The 23,043-nt window shown below is 40.5% G+C and overlaps 1 protein-coding gene across 4 annotated transcripts in view; it reads right to left on the reverse strand.

Annotated features, from left to right (window-relative positions):
• Positions 1-23,043, reverse strand: part of LOC133208204 (transcription initiation factor TFIID subunit 4-like) — a 248,593-nt gene that overhangs the window by 94,639 nt on the left and 130,911 nt on the right. The gene's annotated exons all lie outside the window — the stretch shown is intronic.

Raw genomic sequence — 23,043 nt, forward strand, 5'->3', positions numbered from 1 at the left:
GAGGCTATAGACCTTGGTTCATTTGCAACTCAGGATAAGTATGTCTGACTTACTGTCCTGCTACACGCGTGTTAACCATAGACTTGACCAGTTTAATTTCAGGAACCTATTTAGGACAAAACTATTTGTAGCAGATAAAGCCATCATCAGTACAGCGAATGTGTGCGCCATTCTACTCCACATCCTGGGTCTAGGACTGGAAAACAGTGAGTGGTATATCAGGATGCTGCTACTGCAATAACCTCTGCAGCTGTGAGTCCCACAGGGACCCTGATTCTCTCCTCTGAATCTACCAAAGAGAAATGCTCAGTGTGGGGAGAGATAGTCGGCAACCTTGCTCCAGTACACAACCAATACTCAGCTGAGAGATGGAAAATCAAACAGAAAAATCACAAGGACATTGTGTGATGATAAAGACAAATAACAGTACTAAGGCTATATTAAATAATTTTTATTTCTGTTTTTTAAATTGGTTCAGGGGTACTGAATTACTGCATACCTTATCCTGGCTTTCTATATGTAGAGAGAAAACACACAGACTGGGCATGAGACCACTGTGCTCTGACTATTTAGAAACTGAAAGGACAAAATTACAGAGACTCTGCAGTCCTGTTGAGTTTAAAACTGAAATGCAACACACACACATGCAACCCTTTTTTTATCCTTAGGAGACCACTGTTTTTATTAATTCCAATTGATTTCTGGCAAAACAAACTTTTAACTTAGAATATCGGTTTTAATCTCTAAAATTATTTAAATTATTTTTCAAACCTTTAAGATATCTGGAGTTTTCAATACTTTTGAAATCCCAAATTTACATACTGCTGCTCTTACTAACCAACCTTTCTTTCCCCAGGAAATACTTATTCTAGGATCTTAATTCTAGCCATTAAAAATACAGTTAATTGTAACTCTACTACTGAAAGATTGTAGGGGAAACATATATGGTACATTGCAAGTAAGACATGGCACTGTTTTCTCCGTTGCTTTTCTCCCAGCTTATCAGCAGTCAGACTCCTTGCAGAGCTGTGCTGCTCAAGATAATTTCTCCTATACATGATTATTAAATCACGGTAGTGGGGCAAATCCTATTCTCTTGTAACCAGAACCACAAAAGTTACATGAATGTGGCTACGCTTGCAAGCAAGAGAGGAAGAAGCCCACAACCTTTGAGTACCATGAGCATTTGATCTGAAGGATTCTGTTCTCCCGTGTGGAATAGCTTTTGTTAACAGATTGATTTATTAACTAACCTCACTGCTCATAGGAAAAGCATGTGCTGCAGCTGCAAGGGTTGCTCACCCATGCTGATGCCAAACATATCCCCAGCACACAATCCATTTATTTCGTGGTGCCCTGAATTCTATGCCAAAACACTCTGCATTTGTAAAAGAAATAGCATCATTTAAACTCCTATTCTTCATCTTCCACATGTCGTGAATGATCCACTACCTTAAGTTGCCTCTCACTCGCGCTCTGACCATGGATCCACTTTGCCAGGGCTGTTGCCACTGTTTCCTACTCTCCAAGTAACCACCAAATAGATCTTTAAGTCAAGCTGATGCAAAAATACTTTTCTTTCGTCTCTGCTCCCCACATGATGCATCTTTCCCCCTGCCCCCAGTAGTACTTCAAATTCACCGTGACAAACACGCTAGTAAGAAATGTGGCCACCTTGAACTTCCTGAAAAGCACTGTCCATAGCACACTGGACTGGGACCGGCCTGCACACACTACCTAAACAGTCATAGAAAAGCTACTTAATTTTTTATTTTTTTTCTTCACATAAACTCATTTCCTATTTGGACAAAATAGCTGGAATTAAGACATGAGGGTGCTGAGGCGCTGGCACAGGTTGCCCAGAGAAGCTGTGGCTGCCCCATCCCTGGCAGTGTTCAAGGCCAGGTTGGACGGGGCTTGGAGCAACCTGGTCTAGTGGAAGGTGTCCCTGCCTATGGCAGGGATTGGAACTGGATGAGCTTTAAGGTGCCTTCCACCCCAAACCAGTCTAGGACTCTGTATTCATTGCATGTATCACTCAAGATACTGAACTTTCACACAGGAAGAACAAATACTACATGCAACATCATGACATGGAGCTGTGCACTTTCATAACCACACTGGTGAGCCAGTCAGCTACCTGACAATGTTCTGTAATTCTTCTGGAAGGTGGATACAAAATTGTAAGATTTTAGGAAGTACAGAAGCATCTCTAAGCTGACAGAACAGGGATTTAGATCTGTCAATATGATTTCTAACTTAAAGACTAATTAGTTTGCTACTCAGAATAATTATTCTGCAGATGCTATATAAGAAATGCAGACTACTAAATGCCATGAGTTTTTAATTATATACATGAATGCTAGCAGAGTTAAAATTAATTGCCAAGAATACTGGAACTGAAGTAAAATGAAGATCTTTCTCCAGAAAAATGACATCTTTTGTCAGCATGACAGACTTTTCATTAACCCCAATGAGCCCTTTGTTGTCTGTATCTATGGCAACTAATATAAGTTACAAAGACAAAAGCTTGAATAAAAGATGTTTACATCCTTTATTTCCTGGCCTGCCACACCCAAGCTATTCCCAAATCACACCCACTCAAATATACATCAGTACCAGCTTTGGTATGAGTTAAAAATTAAGGAAAATTGAAGATGTTCCAGACCAGAAAAAATCATTTAATTTAGATGCAAACTCCTTCTCCTCTTCATTTTGAGACTGCTTACATACACAAGGTACAGTGACTTCTCATCCCCTTCCATCTCATCCTTCACTTTCCCCCACTGCCTCTTCTCCCTTGCCACTTCAATCCTACTCTCTTGTAACACACCACAGCAACTGGTGACAGCCTTGAACTTGGCAGCTGCAAATCCCACAGGACAGCAAGGAAGACACAGAGAGCAAACAAATTATTTTGTGCTCCACGTGTTCTTCGTGCGGCTACAACAGGGCTTTCCCAAGACCCACACACAGCACCCGCTCCCAGCTGGGAATGAAGACAAAATAAGTTCAAGGAATTCAACAGACTGCCATGGTGCCATGCTCTCTGTTAACCTATAATCCAGGACACACTGAAACAGTTGGGAGTCCATTTACTTTAATGGGTTTTAATGCACTTCAGACACGCAGAGCTCAGAGTATTTTAAATAACACTGCTGGACTCTCAAGCTCAATTCAACTGTTAGAAGCTACCTAGCTTGAAATTATGGCTGAAGAAGAAGAATCAAAGTAATTACTGGTTCAACATGCACATTTTGAAGTGATTCTGAATTGATGTGAGATGTGACATAAGGTTTGGGTCACCCATCTCAGCTTGTTTGCTATTTTCATGATTGTCCTCTATGGGAAAACTCATGCAGAATAAAAATGGTTAAAAATAAAATACTGACCCAACAGTCTGCCAAAGAAACACACTCTCACAGTGATAGGGTAAGAATTAAAACAAACAGTCCTGTGCAGAAAAGCGAAGCCTCATTTCCAACGTGTCATATCGCTCTGGTACTGCTTAACACAGTAAACCATCTCCTCTCCAGAGAGTTCATCACCTCTTGCCTGCTTCAGAAATACTCTTGGTTTACAGTGCTGCCCTCCACCTATCACATGTCCCATAGGGTGGATGCATGTGCTCATCAGCCACCCAGCAGACACATGGCCCCCAAGCCAAATGTACCCCAAAGCTTGCTGGGCTCATACCACAGCCTCTTCCTCGCTGGCGAGACTGGCATGTTTCTCCTTCCTGTATCCAAGTCATCAGCTCACATGGAAGTTGCAGGCACCTAGAATCCCAAGATCCTTTCTACCTCTCTCTCCCTTCTGGTGGTCCCCACCACCAGATTTGATCAGCATTTCCCAAAAGGTTTAACTGGGAAAGAGGACTGAGACAGACATACCTCTTCTAAATCTTCATGGACAAACTGCTCAGAAAGTAAAAATGTCCTTGTGCACTAAATTACAATAATTACAGCATCAGGTGTATGAAAATTAAACCAAGTAACTCCCCAAAGTGTGCTATTCCTTTCTTGAGATAGAAATGCTTTCACATAAGAAAGCATATTTAATACAAAATCTGCACTTATTTTTTATAATAATGATAATTTGAACAATTAGATCAGGTTGTTCACAAATCTGTATACCTTCAGCTTTGAATTACAGAACCATGAAAATACAGCATGATATTCTTGTCAGGAAATACAAAGGGCAAATAGAAGATTGCATTTAATATTTTATCCATCCTTCCTTCACCAGAAAACAATTCAGTCCTGACAACTCTCCTTTGAACATAGTCTTGATCTGCGGCTATTGCTTCTCTGTGACCCAGAGAGACAAGGCAATAATGATAAAAGATCTGCTGGTTTTCTTCCCAGGCTACATGGCTCATCCTTGTGGCAGCCTTGCATTTCAAGCCCAACTCTGAAAGTGGGAATTGAACAGTAACAATTCAAAGCCAAGCTATATATGGAGTGAAAAAACACCAGGAATTTTGTCTCTCCAACTTCCATGCACTGAAGAGGAGTGGGAAGATAAGGTATATATTAGTCTGCTCTTACCAATAAGAGGTCTTGGATAGTAAGAAATACTGTGGAGATACTCTGCAGCAATGATGTCTACTTGCATAAAGTTTCACTAGATCATTGGCTGAGAGGCACTTTGTACATGAAAACCAAGTATATTATGTATGATTAGCTCTTCCACACATTTCAGGGTTAATTCAGCACATATTGAGGCTAATAGTAATGATTTCACGTCCTTAAATTAGTATTCCCCTGAAGTAGAGAAAAGTAAGTGATAACCGTTTGCAAGCACCATAAATCACATCTACAAAAAGATGGTACATCTTCATACAGGCAGTAGAGTGACAGGTATCTTTAGAAGGATTCATTACCAAAAGCTGGCGTTCAGGCCTTCAGATCAGCTACACTAACAGGGAGGATTAGCTCCCATCACTTCTTCGGAAGCTAGTTATTTTAATTTGCAAACATTTTCATCCTGTACTATTTTAGTGCAACTGTTCCTACAGAATCCATCTTGGCACACGTTCACTTGCTACACCCTCTTGGATGCAAATGCATCTCATTTCCCCTGGGCACATAAACACACACCTCGCCCCGCAGACAAACATCAGAAAAACTGATTTGCACAAGTATTTACAAGTACTTCAAATACCAACACAATTGTAACATTTCAAAGACAGCACGCAGTAATTTTTATATTAAGAAATAATAAGAGGAAGGTAAATCATACTAAGACATGGGTACAGTGAAACTTTTTTCTTACAATGCGATCTCTTTAGTTTATAATTACATGATGCTATTTCAACCTAAAGAAACGGCTGCCATTACAAGAAGAATGCTTTATATGTATGTACCTGCTCTTTGCCATTATTATGTAAAGCTAAGTCACATATGCAAGCACTATTACAATTGAAAACCTGCTTTGTAAAACAGCATCACACCAAAATCTTCCAGTTGAGAGAACTGGGCATCTCTTCCCAACCTGACCACTTGTTCCTTCCTCTAGGAGAGCACTCCCCCTACAAACTGCACGAGACCAAGGCCAAAAAGCAGGCTGGGCAGCACTGCAGTAAGAAACAATTTGAAAAGAAGTCTGCCCCAATGGAAATAAATAATTCAGATGAGCTCTAAGGCAGCTATGGGCTATAACATCTACCTGCTAAGGGAGATAGGTGTTCAACCACCCAGTCCTCAACAGGTCATTCTCAGGAAGAAACCAGACTGCAACTAATTTGAACTTCTTAATCATGTACATCTCTGAATAATCACTGTGCTAACACGAGAAAGCAAGCCTCCAGTTTTTCCTGCACAGAGATACAGCTCTGCACCCTCTAAGGTCTTTTAACCTCTCACAGATCTTTCTATATCCCTTGCTCCTCACTTGGTATGTGATAAAAAACTGATGGCTTGTATCCTCCAACTTCCTGCAACATACTCATAATTTGCTCTGTGGCACAGTCTCTGGCTCTTTTTACTTACTTCACTCATGGACCTGCTCTTCAACGCAGCTATAGATCCTGCCAACATCTTTATCCACAAACATCTCATACCTATCACAATTCACCACCTTACTTGGAATTAAAAGCAATGACAATTTTACCTGATTAAGAACTTTAAGTTTGGGCTGCATTCTTGCTGTGGTAATTATATGTGGAATAGTCTATTTATCCTGTTTCCATCATACACATATATTTTCATTTTGCTTGGAATGTTTCTCCTCCCATGCTTTCCAAACGTTTAATCAAGTGCTGCTCCCTTTGAAACACTATCCTGCCAAAATTTTTAATGCCTTTTTTTCCCAAGCATTGTGGTGCTTTTCCCTTCTTGTTCTTCAGTATTAGCATAGGCGGTTTTTTTGGATGGGTTGGTGATTTTTGGTGACTTTTTTTTTTTTAAGTACTTGTCCATCTTACTGCTGCCTAGACATGCTGTACTCTCCTATATCCTGTATTCTCTTTTACCAGGAGTCAAGAGAGGTCAAACCAACTTTGGCAGAAGCCCTATAGCTGAACTTTCAGGATTCACATTTTCCTTGAATCATATTTGATTCCCATCTGAATTTTCTCATGTGGTAATCCTTGATACTAGTTCAACACTACCTCAGTTTCACATAGTGGGAGGCCCTTTCTCTCCTAACTTGTATGCTCACAGAATCAGAATTATAGAACAGTTAGGGTTGGAAAGGACCTTAAATTTACCTAGTTCCAACTCCCCTGCCATGGGCAGGGACACCTTACACTAGACCATGTGACCCGAGGCTTTGTCCAACCAGGCCTTGAACACCGCCAAGGATGGAGCATTCACAACTTCCTTCAGCAACCCATTTCAGTGCCTCACCACCCTAACATCAAAGAATTTCTTCCTTATATCCAATCTAAACTTCCCCTGTTTAAGTTTTATCCTGTTACCCCTTGTCCTATCACTATAGTCCCTAATGAAAAGTCCATCCCCAGCACCCCTATAGCCCTCCTTCAGACACTGGAAGGCTGCTATGAGGTCTCCACGCAGCCTTCTCTTCTACAGGATGAAAGCCCCAACTTTCTCAGCCGATCTTCATACAGGAGGTGCTCCAGTCCCCTGATCATCCTCGTGGCCCTCCTCTGGACTTGTTCCAACAGATTCATGTCCTTTTTATGTTGAGGACACCAGAACTGCACACAATACTCCAGGTGAGGTCTCACAAGACCAGAGTAAAGGGGCAGGATCACCTCCTTCGACCTGCTGGTCACGCTCCTTTTGATGCAGCCCAGGATACTGTTGGCTTTCTGGGCTGTGAGCGCACACTGAAGCTGGCTCATGCTCATTTTCTCATCGACCAACACCCCCAAGTCCTTCTCCACAGGGCTGCTCTGAATCTCTTCTCTGCCCAACCTGCAGCTGTGCCTGGGAGTGCTCCAACCCAGGTGTAGGACCTTGCACTTGGCATGGTTAAACTTCATGAGGTTGGCATCAGCCCACCTCACAAGCGTGTCAGGGTCCCTCTGGATGGCATTCCTTCCCTCCAGCGTATCAACCGAACCACACAGCTTGGTGTCATCGGCAAACTTGCTGAGGGCACACTCAATCCCACTGTCTGTGTCACTGACAAAGATGTTGAACAAGACCGGTCCCAACACTGATCCCTGTGGGACACCACTCGTTACTGGTCTCCAGCTGGACATTGAGACATTGACCACAACTCTGTGCGTGCAGCCATCCAGCCAGTTCTTTATCCACCAAGTGGTCCATCCATCAGATTGATGTCTCTCCAATTTAGAGACAAGGAAGTAATGGGGGACAGTGTCGAATGCTTTACACAAGTGCAGGTAGATGACATCAACTGCTCTACCCCTGTCCATCAGTTCTGTAGCCCCATCATAGAAGGCCACCAAATCGGTCAAGCAGGATTTCCCCTTCGTGAAGCCATGCTGGCTGCCACCAAGCACCTTGTTGTTTTTCATGTGCCTTAGCATGCCTTCCAGGAGAATCTGCTCCAAGATTTTGCCAGGCACAGAGGTGAGACTGACTGGTCTGTAATTCCCTGGGTCATCCATTTTCACCTTCTTGAAAATGGGGGTTTTATTTCCCTTTTTCCAGTCGTCAGGAGCTTCACCTGACTGCCATGATTTTTCAAATATGATGGCCAGTGTCTTAGCAACTTCATTCGCCAGCTCCTTCAGGACCCATGGATGGATTTCATCAGGTCCCATGGATTTGTGCACATTCAGCTTCTTAAGATGGTCTCAAACCAGATCCTCTCCTACAGTGGGCCCAAGGTCTTCATTCTCACAGTCTCTGCCTCTACCTTCCAAGACTTGGGTGGTGTGGTCAGAGCCTTTGCCAGTGAAGACTGAGGCAAAGAAGTCATTCAGAACCTCAGCCTTCTCCAAATCCTGTGTAGCCAGTTCTCCCGAGAGCTTCCAGACAGGGCCCATGTTGTCCCTAGTTTGTCTTTTATTTGCAATGTACCTACAGAATCCCTTGCTGTTACCTTTAACATCCCTAGCCAAGTTTAATTCTAACTGGGCCTTAGATTTCCTAACCTGGTCCCTAGCTTCCCAGACAACATCCCTCTATTCTTCCCAGGGCACCTCTCCTTTCTTCCATCTTTTATGAGCCTCTTTTTCTCCTTCTAAGTTTCCTCAGCAGCTCCTTATCCATCCAAGGAGGTCTGGCCCTCCTGCTGCACTTCCTTCTAGTTGGGATGCAGCACTCCTGAGCTTGTAGCACGTGACCCTTGAATATCAACCAAGAGTCTTGGGCACCCCTGCCCTCTAGGAATATATCCCATGGAACCTTACTAAGCAGGTTCCTGAAGAGGCCAAAGTCTGCTCCCCTGAAGTCCAGGGCAGTGAGCTTGCTGCACGCTCTTCTCACTGTCCTAAGGATCTCAAATTTGACCATCTCGTGGTCACTGCAACCAAGGCTGCCCTGAAGTGCCACGTTTCCAATGAGCCCTTCCCTGTTGGTGAGCACGAGGTCAAGCATGGCACCTCTCCTTGTCGGCTTCTCTATTACTTGCAGGAGGAAGTTGTCTTCCACACAATCAAGGAACCTCCTGGATTGCTTGTGCCAGGCCGTACTGTCATTCCAACAGATGTCTGGGTGGTTGAAGTCACCCATGATAACGAGGGCCTGGGAGCGTGAGGCTTTTCCTATCTGCCTATAGAGTGCTTCATCCGCAGATTCCTCTTGATCAGGCGGTTTATAACAGATCCCCACAGTAATGTCTCCCATCGCTGTTATCCCTTTAACCCTGACCCACAAACTCTCTGTTAACTGCTCACCTGTCCCCAGACAGAGTTCTGTACTGTCCAGCCTATCCCTAACATAAATAGCAGCTCCCCCTCTGCGCCTGCCAGGCCTCTCTTTTCTAAAGAGCCTGTAACCTTCCATTCCAACACTCCAGTCATAGGAGCCATCCCACCATGTTTCTGCAATGCCTATTATATCATACCCATAGACATGCACACATCTCTGATTCCTCTTGTTTGTTCCCCATGCTATGGGTGTTTGTATAGATGCATCTGAGCCGAACTCCAAATGAAGCCGGCTCACTGGCTGGAGCTGCTGGAATCTCTCTACATTGCTCTGAGCATTTATTATAGGTGCTGGCAACTGACTGGGAGTGTTGGGATGGGATGATGCCCCTCTCCCCTAACACATCTAGTTTAAAGCTGTCTTGACCATTTTGGCAAGCCTCCTACCAAAACCGCTCTTCCCTTGTCAGACCAGCTCCACCAGCCCCCAGTAGATGTGGCCTACTAACTTGGGTCCCATGTTCAAGACACCCAAATCCCTGCCTATGGCACCACCATCCTAACCATTTATTAACCTGGCCAATTCTCCTACCCTTTTTAGGGTCCTCCCGTTTATCCTGGAGAATTGACAAAAAGACTATCTGAGCTCCAGAGCCTCTAACCACCTCTCCCAGGGCTCTGTAGTCCTTCTTTATGCTCTCCAAGCTACTGCTGTCTATATCACTAGCACCCACATGGATCACTAGAAGTGGGTAATAGTCAGTGGGACTTACAAGAGCAGGCAGCCTCTCTGCAACACCCCTGATCCGTGCCCCTGGTAGGCAACACACCTCCCTTGAGACTGGGTCAGGCCGACAGATGGGTGCCTCTGTTCCTTTCAGAGTCCCCTACCACTACAACCCAAAGCTTTTTCCTGGCAGCACCAGTAGAGATCTTCTTTACCAGTGCACCAGTTCATGGTGCGAGTGTGTTTCCTCATCAGCCCACTGCAGGACAGCAAAGCGGTTCTGGGTGGGGAAAACAGATTTAGGAGGAAGTCCCTTGCTTTTAACTGTCCTCTTCCTCCTTTTTTGTTGGTGACTTTCATTTAATCAGAAACTTGAAATAATTAAAATATTCTTGACATCCATCAATCTCTAGACCCATATAACTGTAAAATTTAACTGTTTAAATATCTATTTAAAATATATACAATTGCCATCAGTAAAGGAGTCAGGACAAAGGAGGAGTTTGCTTTGGTAGATGAGGATTGGGTTAGAGATCAGCTATGCAATCTGGACATCTCTAAATCGATGGGTCCGGATGGAATGCACCCACGGGTGCTGAGGGAGCTGGCGGAGGTCATTGCTAGGCCACTCTCCATCATCTTTGGTAAGTCGTGGGAAACGGGAGAGGTGCCTGAGGATTGGAGGATGGCTAATGTCACACCAGTCTATAAGAAGGGCAAGAAGGAGGACCCGGGTAATTATAGACCGGTCAGCCTTACCTCCGTCCCTGGAAAGGTGATGGAACAACTTCTTCTTGACTCCATTTCTAGGCATATCAAGGATTAGGGGGTTATTAAGAACAGCCAACATGGTTTTATGAGGGGGAAGTCATGTTTGACCAACCTTATAGCCTTCTATGAGGAAGTGACTAGGTGGAAGGATGATGGTAGAGCAGTAGATGTGGTTTTTCTTGATTTCAGTAAGGCATTTGATACTGTCTCCCACAGCATCCTCATAGATAAGCTAAGGAAGTGTGGGCTTGACGATCAGGTAGTGAGGTGGATCAAGAGCTGGTTGGAAGGAAGAAGGCAGAGAGTTGTGGTCAATGGTGCAGAATCTAGCTGGAGGTCTGTGACTAGTGGAGTGCCTCAGGGGTCGGTGCTGGGACCAGTGCTGTTTAATATTTTCATCAACGACCTGGATGAGGGAACCGAGTGTACTCTCAGCAAGTTCGCTGATGACACTAAACTGGGAGGAATGGCTGACACACCAGAAGGCTGTGCTGCCATTCAGTGAGACCTGGACAGGCTGGAGAGTTGGGCAGGGAGAAATTTGATGAAATTCAACAAGGGCAAGTGTAGAGTCTTGCATCTGGGGAAGAACAACCCCATGTACCAGTACAGGCTGGGGACTGACCTGCTGGAAAGTAGCGAAGGGGAAAGGGACCTGGGGGTCCTGGTGGATAGGAGGATGAACATGAGCCAGCAATGTGCCCTTGTGGCCAAGAAGGCAAATGGCATCCTGGGGTGCATTAGAAAGGGTGTGGTTAGTAGGTCAAGAGAGGTTCTCCTCCCCCTCTATTCTGCCTTGGTTAGGCCACATCTGGAATATTGCGTCCAGTTCTGGGCCCCTCAGTTCAAGAAGGACAGGGAACTGCTAGAAAGAGTCCAGCACAGAGCCATAAAGATGATTAAGGGAGTGGAACACCTCCCTTATGAGGAGAGGCTGAAGGAGCTGGGTCTCTTCAGCCTGGAGAAGAGGAGACTGAGGGGTGACCTCATCAGTGTTTACAAATACGTAACGGATGGGTGTCAGGATGATGGAGCTAGGCTTTTTTCAGTGATATCCAGTGACAGGACAAGGGGCAATGGGTGTAAACTGCAGCATAGAAGGTTCCACGTTAACATCAGGAAGAACTTCTTTACTGTGAGAGTGACAGAGCACTGGAACAGGTTGCCCAGGGGGGTTGTGGAGTCTCCCACATTGGAGATACTCAAGGCCCGCCTGGACAAGTTCCTGTGTGATGTGCTCTAGGTTACCCTGCTCTTGCAGGGGGATTGGACCAGATGATCTCCTGAGGTCCCTTCCAACCCTTGGGATTCCGTAAAAGTTGTTTCTTGGTCTACCTCTTACTGAAGACATGCTGAGCAGAACAACTGCGGGGAACTAGATTCTTTCCTAGCTAGTTTTGATGAAGAGGAAATCAGCACAATAAGTACATCATGACATTTCATGTGCTAGCTATATCTCCCCTTTTTAAGGTGAGACACAGATACCATACACGTGTTTCATATATTGCCAATCCTTCCATGGGAGGGAGGAAGAGCAGGAGACAGAGAGAAAAGTATCTAAATCTTAATGCAACCACAAAATCACTTTCTCAGCTCTTGAGAGCATGAATTGCCCTCATTCATCTCAACTGACTTTCAGTTCTTAAACTTAATTATGATGTATATAACACCCAGACTTACTGTGTTTGCAACTGTTGGCCATCTTGTGCACTCTCAGCAATTGTGCAAGTGCCAATCAAGAGACTTTATGCACCACTTGCCAAACAACAGGCAAAATAGTCACAGATTTACCAGCTCCTGGCACGTGTTATTCCTGTGTAAAATCTGCTTGTAGATTAGTTGCCATCTATGTATGAACAGCGGTATAAACCTTTCTCTATAATTACCAGAGGCTCCTCTGTGGATTGAGGGTAGTATATGGCCCTAACTCGTACACCCAGCCCATTAAACAAAGCAAAACAAAGCAGACAGTGCTGATATCTCTGGATTGAGTGGCAATAAAATTAAGCCCTAAATGCTAATACCTTCACCTTGCAGGATGAGCACATTGTCAGAACACAGTGCCAGTGTACAGGAAATAAGATGTTAAAATTTGTAAATATAATGTGAAAGAGGCTAACACTTTCTATTACTGAAAATATCACAGAATATAATTAAGGCATGGTGCATTTCAGGCATTAGGGAGAGATGATCCAGAGTTCAGCAGGGAGAAGACGCTGAATCATTTAGCCACTCATTTTGTGATTCCTTAACATTTCTGTTTCCCAGTTAAGTCTCACTCTTCTTGACTCTTTTTAAATTAGTGGTTTTCTGTGTTTGGACAAATGGCTCCAAGAAAAGAAACAAGGTGGGTTTTCTTTCCTGCAGACATGAGTAAGCTTATAGGAACCCCTGTTCAATAGGTTCTTTTGTTTCCCCTTCTACATTACGCAGACAGTCCCCTTGCACGTCATCGTCACTCCATGCTGCTTATCATGCTGTACTCTTTCTGAAGTCCTTTTCTATGTCTCCTTCCCCTCTCTCTCTTTTACACCAGGATCACTTATCCAGGAGTCAAAGTATATATGCTTCAGTGACCCCCACATCTCCGCCACTCTTCATTGTTCTCTGTCCTTCAGACTGCAATCTAATCTGCCACCAAACTTCAAATTGCTTCAGCATACATGTTTAAAACATCTTCAAAAAACAAAATAAACAAACAAAAAACAACACAAAAAAACCCCAAACCACACAAAATATTCCCCAAAATACACAACCAAAAAAAACCAAAAACCTCTGCTTCATACTGAACTCTAACCTCTTAATGCCTATTCAGGATTTTTTGTCTCCATTATCAGACAAAATAAGACAGCCAAGCCTTGAATAAAAAGCAGATCAGTTTAACTTATAGACACTATACTGACAATTTAAACTTTGCTCTAACTTTTAGAAAACCTGTAATCCCCTCTCCATGAATTCCCAAATCCCTATCTTCCTCCAACCCATTTCCCCAACAAAGCAACCAACAAACCTTTTAAAGACACAGCGAACAGAGAATAAATCTCAAATTTCAAACTCAGCCATTTGAAAAAACTAAACTCATTTGTTTTTTTTTTTTTGTAAAGTTAACCCTTTCATGCTCTCACAATTATTGTAGATCCACCTCTTATTATGAAGAGGGATTAAATGCATCAGAAAGCTTTCAAAGGACATCCTTTAACCAACTGTTTTTTGCTGTGAGAAAATGATTGAGCAATCCATATGAATATAAAAAAATATCTCTTCAGTCTACAGATAGAGATACATAGTGAAGACACGGTGATACACAAAATGCTTCTTTCAGGTGTTAAAGCTCTCATGTTAGTTATCCCTAACTTGTAATCTTTACTATACTCACAAATCTGGATACCACTCAAGACTACTGCAAGAAAAGAAGAATCAACAAATAAATATCTCAACTATCTCCATCTTTCCTGTATTAGAAACACCACCAACATACTTAGTTATTAATTATTTAAAATAAATTAAAACCTTGATGGCCAAAATCAAAGGCTCCATTATGAACAACTGTAACTGAAACAGATATGATAATAAATAATAGGAAATAAGTCTAAGGCAGACACAAAACCACCTAATACCATAAATCATCTGATACATACTGAATAGCTATTAGTAACAGATCCCTACAGTTGACAATGATCAATGTATAAACTGACAAGTCTCTCATATCTAATTACTCCCAAAATAAAATAAAAGTTATATTAAAAAAGAGGGTTGCAACTACAGCAGAAAAACCTTTCCCAAAGCACTAGCCAAAACCCGAGGCTCATGATGGGATTTATTTTTTTGCAAAGTTAAACGAAAGGCAGTGGAAAGTAATATATTCACCATCTCTGGAAGGGAGCTGGCACAACCAATCATCAGCAACGTGAGAACTCTTTAACACATGATGGAAGAGGGCAACTGAGCAAACATACACCAAGGTACACATGCATGCACACTGCAGAGGATTACTAAATTAATTAGAGAGACAAGTGAAAAAATAACGTGAAGTTCAGAATTTGCTCAATAATATGGAATGGTGATACTGGCCTATTTTTACCATTGGCAATAAGAGAGGAGGAACAGCTAGCTCTGGTAGGAGCAAGTGCATTATGATACAACACAACATGAGCATTATAAAATGCGAGATGAATCTCAAGCCCAGAGGCTCTTTAGCACCACTCCAAATCACAACTCTCTGCCTTCATTTTTCTTCTTTGTTACCATTCCACTTCTTCTCCCAGTACTTCTGACTTGATTAACCCTTTTTTCTCTTTCTTGTCTTTTACTTTCCTATGGCATCATATCGGATTCCTTAAAAAGCATCTGAGTAATAACAGCAGAGATTATAGATTCAGGAGTCACATTTTCTGAAGTATTCTGATGCTGTGAAGCTCCAGTTGTTTCTGATAAAAAATGTTATCATTTCATTGGCACCTTTAAAATCTGGCTCCTGATTAAAAGTTCCAAAAATCGTAAATTCCAACCTGCTTTGAATGGTCTGAATTCAAGTGCTGTGAATTTGTTTTTACTTTAAATAACTTTCCCCAGAAATTCAATTAAAAGGAGACTGAAACACACTTCCTGAAATGCAAGCTTCATTTTAGCTTTTTTGGGAATTAGAAAAGGTAACAGTTGCACACTATGCCTATTTTTTTGCATCCCTTTCTGGAATAGGGTGTTCTGTTGTGCAGTTCAAACACTTATGGCTTTCTCATTAACCCAGACTGAAGTTATGAAATCGATTTTCAAGAGCTTTTTTGGTCTTTCTACAAACCTGCATTAGGATCACTGAACTTTCCACACAGTACATATAATGTGCTACCTGAATGTGTGCAGCACCAACATATGGTACAGTTGGTTATAACTATTTTACCATCTGTTCTATCTGAACTCTAACCTTGATAATCCCATTCAGCTTTTCCTGCTAACTGCTGCAGTTCTTACGATTTTGGCTTCTACTTAACCTTGTTAAAAGTCAATTGCAGCAAAATGCACAGCTGGATTATATACTGCTCTTCAGAAGGCTCTGCTGCTCCCCAGGTGACTTAATTTGGTCAGGGTCTTAAACACAGAATCTCTACAAAACCACAGTAGTTTGGGTGGGTTTTTTTGTTAGTTTGTTTGTTTTTCAAGTTAGTAAGACAAATCAATAACCAGAACATTCCTTATTCTGAAAAACACTGCTCAAGATCCTTCTATATTCTCTACATATTCATTTATAAAGCACTTGGTTTTCATTATGCAGTGCATCACCTTCAATGGAGCTACAATGGACTCTCCTTTCTGAGAGCAAACTTCCAAGTTTTCAGCCATGCTCCCCACGGTGCTTGACTCGGTCTCTAACCAACTCACACTATGAAGCACCATTACCATAACACCTTGCCATCTTGCTACTCTGCATACTCATAAACAGTAGCATCATACTGAAAAATAAAATGCCAGTTTTATGGCAATATACATTAAAATCTCTCTAAAGTTCAGAAACCCAGACAGATTATGTAAATTGCGAGAGGACCTTTAGCAATTCTGTAATTACTGGTAGTGGGGTTGCTTTTGTGTTTTGTTTTTTTAAGACTTGCGTGCCATGTCATCAACTGCTATTTCATATAGATGTTGGAGTTCAAAAGTCTAAGATTTAAACTCTATGGATTGCCAGAACAGCTCATCTGGTGTACTGCTTTCAAATATAATGTCTGTCTTGTTTACAAAAACTCACAGAATAGCTACACAGTAATTAAAATCTATGAAAGGCCATGGCTTTAGCGTAATTTATACATACCCATACAAAACTACTATGTACACACAAACATATGGAAAACAAATATATATTTAATAAATACTGATGATAGCCACAAGAATATATACACCTTCAGTTTTTATTATATGTAAATAAAGGATTATCACTTGACAGTAGCAGTTCTTATGGATGACGAAATTGAAGAAAGAATCAAATATGGCTATCACCAATTACTGTTTTACAATATCTAGCTTCAATTCCAAATATTAAATCATAGCAGCCCAGTAAACTTCTCTGACTCATTATCAAATCAACCAGACTGTAATGCCTACACAATGTAAGCTACATTTGTAAAGAATACCTTTGTAAAATGATTCAACTTCTAAAATTAGTCCCTTCTCATTAAAACTACTTGTATCTTCTCCATTTTGAAACACCGTATCATTTCTACAAGCATTTTCCCTTCTGATTTCTATTTAGTATCTGGACAAAACAGGAATTCAATTTTTTGAATGTGTGAAATCAGTTCATGAGATATAATTTTGCTTTTTCACACATGAGTAGTTTAAATATGTTATTCAATGTTATCTTGAGGCATAAACATAAGGCATATAGGTTAGAGAAGTCAAAACTACATACTAGCCTGCTACCTCAAATGTCTTTCAAAATATGCATCTGAAGGGTATCACAGAAACTATATTGAATTTAGTTGTAATCCGGGTCTATTATACAAATAGCATATGGTGACTATAGAGTCCCTGAATATACATATATAATTCCATACATATTTTCCAGCTACACAAAAGCATCTGTATTTTATAGCCATACTTGGGGGAAGGAAGAAGCACTTATTTTCTTTTGGAGTTTATGCTAAAACAGCCTCCTCCTTCCCTATACAATGCAAGAGAAATAAAAGCTTTAATGTGTAACAACTAGAGTTTACACTTCACCTTTCCACTACAAATACATCAAGACTTAAGCTCAGCTCTCCCACTCCCCTCCTCCCAATTTTCTTTTGCATTCAAATATTTCCACTTCTGCATAAAAATGACTTTTATTATGCAGTTTCACAGACTTTCCTAGGTTGGCACCCCAGGAGCTAATTCTGATTCACAAAACAAAAACATCTAATTACCCCAGCTGCATAATTCATTGGTCCATAAATAAAGTTGGCCAACCCATGATCTTATCTGGGGAGCACTTGTGGGAATCTCACTATGGGAGAAAGACTGGTCAGGGGTGGTGGCAGACACTGGGCTTTACAAACAGAGGTCAAGTGCTCCACTTGGGTGTCTTGGTCTCACCAACGAGGAGGGCAAAGGAGAGGATGCTGCTTTGCAACCTGGACCTGTACACTTGCAGGCAGTTAGTCTGTCTTTGGTTGATCAGTCTGTCTGCAGGTAAATCATTTAACGAGAGGTTTCTACCTGAGCTGTGATCCTCCACAGCTTCACACACTGCAATAAGCCACATGCACTTTATGATTAACTGAATTGCAGTAGTAGCGAGCAAGAGAAAAGAAAATACCTGAATTGGCAATACTATAAGTATATACTACAGGCTTGCTTCAATTGCATCAAGAGACAAGACTGTAATTTGAAAATAAGACACTGCTCAGAAGATAGAAATGAAACACACTTATTGAGTATTCCTTACTTTGCATCTATTTTTCCTACAAGGCTGATGAAAAGCTACATACATTCACAATATCCTGGCAAACTTCCCAGCAGAAACAGAAACCTTTTACACTGTCTGAAAAGAATTTCTGCAGGACCTTTTATTATTGCTTGTTTAATTTACCAGAGCTGCTCTTAAGTTCCATCTAACTTTTGAAAAACAGCATCCTGTTTATTTTCATGATCAAGTATTTGAAATTCACTGAATTACAAATGAAGAGGAGACCTGGGTGACTTGGTGCCAGTAAAACACCTTATGGTCTCCCATGAATTCCACATGGAAAGAAATAATATTTAAAAGAACTATGAATTGGGCATTTTGTTGGTGTAACATTTTACCACACAATAAAGACTAAGCCAGAAAACATTTCAATTCTCAGCTATGTTTTTTTTTCTGTGTTGTAACAAACATGACTGGCAGAGAGACTCATCAACGCAGTGGCTAAGGTGCTATTCATCTCTCAAATCCGACACCCAGGCTGGCACCACTTGGCAACAGACTCACTTTCTCACTAGAAATGTCATCATGGAGTTGAGAAACCTCCTTGTCAAATATGTTTTTGAAACAGATGTATTTTTGTTAAACATTTTATTCTTTGACAAAAACGTATTTTGAGAAAGTTCCATTGCAAATATTTTTCACCAGCTACAATAACAAGTCAGACTTTTAGGGCCTAAGTGGAGAAAGTTGTTTGGACTGTGCCTGGCTGATATAGAGAGGAGGTCTTTCTGGCTAAAACAATGACTATTACTGTAATGGGTATATATGTCTATTATCCATTGCTCTGTCCTGGTTTACCTGTGTTTACCCTAAAACAATATGTTACAGGTCCCTTCTGACTGTGGCACTCAGAGCAAGGCTAAAAATGGGACCAAAACTTGCCTCATCCTCTTCAGCTGCTCTTCACAGCTATGTCTGAATAACTGCTTCATGTATTTAAGTAGTAATTAACAACAGAAATGTTTAGAATAAATGAGTAAGGACAGGGCATTTGAAAAAGAGTTAACAGATGTCCTTAACATTGCTGCTGGCCTAATAACATTGCTGCAGTAATTTATGTGATGTGGAGTTTATTTAGCTGCTGCAAACATACAGGGTTATAATAATCATAAGCAGGTTGCATTAAGCACAGTACATCTTGGATGCGTAACATAGTGTTAAAAATAATCCCAGAAACATCATGCCTTAAAGATATTACATGTGCAATATCTTCTACAATCTGTGAAAAGCTAGCCAGAAAGCATCTTTCAGGCTTAAAAAAATTATTAGAAAATATAAAACCCCAGATTCAAGAATTGTTTTACAGATAATCTTGCTTATATTTTGGGATAGCAAACATTCAATTCAAACATCAGATCCTGGCATACTTCAGTAAGCTATCAGCACAGCAGTGCTGCCTTTTTTTCCTTTGAAAAATGAAAGAATTAAATTCAAAACAAACAATTTCAATTTAACACCAAACTACAGGATAACCAATCTTAAAAATGTCAAATTGTAATGGATCTTAATACCCATATAAAACACAAAAATAGTGGCATTGTTCCTTGGTAATGCATAGCAACCTTACAGAATTTCAGTGAAGGAGAAAGAAGGGAAAAACACCTTATTACTTCTAACTCCTGCGAGCCATTTTGGTCTCCAAAGGTTTTAGACTGCCTCAGGCCATGTGTCTGCAGTGTTTCGGGAAATGACTTGCCTTCGCACGAACACTGCTATGTTCTGCAGCACTGCTGCCCCCCAGCATCCCCGCTCAATTTCTGTTTAACTCTTCCTTACCTGTATCAGCCTTTTTCCCCCTTTTCTGCAGCAAGATTTCAGAAGGGCTTTGCTTAAAAAAAAGATGAAAACACACACAAAGCCACAAACCAAAACCCCTCTTGCTTTTCCTGACAACTTTTCTTACAAGCAAACAGGACCAGAATTTATAAATCCTTGAGAGAAAACAGAAATCAATTTTAAACTAAAATATTTGGAATCAAAACTATTTTAGCTGGCAATCATCATGGAGCTTTGAAGTCTGATATTGTTCAAATGTTTGTCTGGTTTACCCCAGTTAACAGCAAACAGGTAGACAACAAAAAATCATCAACATATCCATAAAAACAATGGCATTACTAAAATCCTTCACCGATCAGTGTACTTAGATTTTTAATTACATTCCCAGCACCACATTACAGACTATGATTAAGTCCGTGGATAAGGCCTCAAAACTATTAACTGTTTTGTCTCATCAGCAGTGTATCAGAAGTAATAGGAAATAACCTACCTAATATAGAAGGAAAAAGAAAGACTTAATTCTCCCTATATATTTTTAAACTCACTTAGAGATGTTTTGTGTTTCCCTTTGTTTTCTGTAAAGATTCAAGGCAATGCTCTGTGAGCTATTCTGCTTGATAGCTTTTTTAAAAACTTCTAGAAAATTCTTAGACAAGGTCACTACTGATTGACTCAAAATATGATGGTGTATGAGGCTGCTAAAATATTCTGTTCATCTCAGAGGTTTAGTTAAGCAGCTCTAACTAAGAGGAAAATCAATATAATACTTCACAGTGAGGAAGAAAATGGAAGTATAGCAGTTAAGTGGTTAATGCAATTCCTAAGTGTTCAGCAATCATTGCAATTTAGTGCCATTTCGATTATTACACAATAAACAGACCATGTTGTCTGGAAGCAAATTTTTATGAGTATAGCTGAAGGGGTTGCAACTTATTTAGCTGCTGAAACTCTAAGGGAAAGAACATTTCTGAATGCTAACACTACAGATCAGAAATATACAGGTACACCAGAAAGGTTATTTTTAGGTCACTACTATGGTAACTAACCACACTGACCTTTAAAATTAGTATGCAGTTCAAGAAAAATGAAGTTCAGTAAAATGTTCTTTAAACAGGATCACTTTAATAAACAATATTGCACATCCTTACAGAACAATGTTGCCACTTTTTACAGCTATTAATTTTACTTTTGTACCACAGCATCATAATATAATGTATAAGGATATCATGATGTAGAACTGACTAGGAAAAAACATGCAAACACCCAGAAAACTGATTAAAGTATTACTAATTTATGTTCAAAGAACTGGAAAAAAAATAAGAATAGCTGTATTTATTTTTGCCATTTATTTCACAAAACAAAATTGATAGCTGGAGATGGTCATTTTTTCATACTATGTGAAGTCATGGAACCATCCGTAACCGGAATACTTAAAATCAACCTACTTTGTCTCATTTTGTTGAAATACAGAATTTTAAGTGGATTTCAAAAGCAAATCTCGTTCTGCAATTTATACATTCAAACATGAATAAGTGAGAGTGGTGTTCAGGACAGATGAGACAAATAGCATGAAATTAAGAGTGTATGGTTGATGGCAGCAGGGACTCAATAACGGAAACAATATTGTGAACAGAGTACCATTAGTACCAATGTACTAATGTTTACTTAGACTAAACATCAATTAGAATCATGGTTTTAATAAATAATATATTATGTGTCAGTTCATTAGGTAAGAAATGGAAATCAAACTTTGGCTGGTCATAAAGGTGTGCTGCTGGCAGTTCAAAAAAACCACCGTTACTGAGAATATATTAACAAGTAGTATGCTGAAACTTGGAACGATCCAATTACCCTGTCAACTTAGAATCATCAAACACAGAACACAACTGCTCTAATTTCATTGAGATTAGTCTCAGACATATTTGAAACAGTTTATAATGCTGTATCAAATGGCTGATTGTAAACCAGATGTATACTTAGAAAATATTATATATACACATACATATATATGTCTAAGTGTGTGTATACAGGAAAATACACACACAAGCATTTCAGTAGAGGTTATATTATAGACCTTTTTTCAAACTGCAGCTCTTTCAAAAGAACAAAAAAAATGAATTTTAAAAAGGGAAAATTATATCTGTATTTTCCAAGACTCAATATGCTTCTGAGTAACACTGCTCTTGAACTGACTTTTAAATGGCTGGATCACAATTTCTATGAAAAAAGGGGAAAAAAATCTCTACAGCTACTGGGATTCTGGGTCACCAGTACATTTTTCCTGTGATCCTTGAATACCTATTATAGCTACACTTCTTTCTTTGTCACAGGCAGGATAGATGGATGCTGGTCAATCAGCAACTGTATCAACCTTTAAGCCCCATCTAAAAATGAGCTCTGTTACAATATATGCTCTACAAAGACACAGCAAGAACAGGCACAATTAGCAGTCTAAAAAAAAAAAAAAAAAGAAAAAAAGGAAAAGAAGAAGAATGGATGATAAGCTGTTCTGATATCTCTAGAACCAGGGAATCTCAGTGCAGCCATAAGAGTGAGCTGGGAGCTGGTCCACTTCCCAGGGCCACCCAGGAAGCTGCAACTCATGGCAAGTGGATGCAAAACTGAGTCAAGGACTATAAACATGGATAAAAAAAACTAATCTTACACATGCTGGGTTGAACACTAATGTAAATGTTTTCCAGGTTAAAAATGAAATTGATAAAACACAGAAATATGCATCTAATCTGCCCATGTTTTAAACCAGGCAAGCTGATTCCTGGTTTTAAACCAGGCAAGCTTAAACAAGGCAAGCTGATTCCTCTTCAATGGTGCTCACGGAGCTACACTAGCAGCCATACTCCTTGATGTTCTTTTTTCTATCTAATAGTTACAATACCTTTTCTTACTAAAATAAAAAATGAAGCAGTTTATAAACATGTAGTGACATGGCAATGGGGTCTTGTTTCCAAAAATGCAACACATAATCCTAAACTTCACTTTTCTGAAAATTTAAGACCCACTGGTTAGCCTCCCCCTCTCTGTGCAGTAATTCTGCTGATAGTAAATAATCAAAATTGT

This window comes from Neopsephotus bourkii, unplaced genomic scaffold (assembly GCF_033783945.1).
Source record: "Neopsephotus bourkii isolate Nb327-2 ecotype Australia unplaced genomic scaffold, CSIRO-AGI_Nbou_v1 NB_245, whole genome shotgun sequence".
Taxonomy (NCBI): Eukaryota; Metazoa; Chordata; class Aves; order Psittaciformes; family Psittacidae; genus Neopsephotus; species Neopsephotus bourkii.